This window comes from Neopelma chrysocephalum, unplaced genomic scaffold, assembly GCF_003984885.1.
Source record: "Neopelma chrysocephalum unplaced genomic scaffold, ASM398488v2 Primary Assembly neopelma1_84, whole genome shotgun sequence".
NCBI classification, from domain to species: domain Eukaryota; kingdom Metazoa; phylum Chordata; class Aves; order Passeriformes; family Pipridae; genus Neopelma; species Neopelma chrysocephalum.
The window spans coordinates 4,296,828-4,297,547 of record NW_020897746.1 but is presented as its reverse complement, the minus strand read 5'-3'; the positions used below and the strand labels follow the sequence as shown (position 1 = coordinate 4,297,547).

The 720-nt window shown below is 62.9% G+C and overlaps 1 long non-coding RNA gene across 1 annotated transcript in view; it reads left to right on the top strand.

The window, feature by feature from the left end:
* Positions 1-676: 676 nt before the first annotated feature.
* Positions 677-720, top strand: part of LOC113971569 — a 1,823-nt gene continuing 1,779 nt past the window's right edge. The window contains exon 1 of the long non-coding RNA XR_003535593.1: positions 677-715. This is a non-coding gene — a long non-coding RNA (uncharacterized LOC113971569). The remainder of the gene's footprint in view (positions 716-720) is intronic.

Sequence of the window (720 nt, the reverse complement as noted above, 5' to 3'; positions counted from 1 at the left end):
ATGGAACGATTTGGGTTAGAAGGGACCTTACCCTGCCATGGGCAGGGACACCTTCCACTAGCCCAGGTTGCCTCAAGCCCCATCCAACCCGGCCTTGGACACTTCCAGGGATGGGGCAGCCACAGCTTCTCTGGGCAACCTGTGCCAGGGCCTCACCACCCTCACTGTTAAAAGTTTCTCCCTTATATCTAATCTGAATCTCTCCTCTTTTAGCTTAAAACTGTTCAGTTTTGTCCTGTCGCTGCCTGCCCCTGTAAAGAGTCACTCTCCATCTTTTTACAACCCACCTTTAGGCACTGGAAGGGGCTCTGAGGTCTTGCTGGACCCTTCCCTTCTCCAGGCTGAACACCCGTAGTTCTACCAGAGCAGACGGGCTGCATCCCTTGGAGCATCTCCAAGGCTGCATCCCTTGGAGCATCTCCGTGCCCTCCTCTGGACCAGCAGCTCCGAAAACAAACGGAGCGACACAGAGGTCTGTTCTCTGCCTCCCCCGAGCCACTCCCGGCAGTGCTCCCCGCGTTCCCTGCCTGCCCCAGCCCCGGGCTCATTCCCGGGGGATCGCGAGCGGATCCCGGACCCCGTCCCGGTTGCAGTGCCGGCTCCCGCCGCGAGGGGTCGCTGTCTCTGGCGGGCCGCGCCCCCCGCGCCGCTCTGGCCCGCGGGCCCCTCTCGGTGGGTTTCCGGGCCGCGCTTCCGGCCGCGTGGCGGGCGGGGGGTACA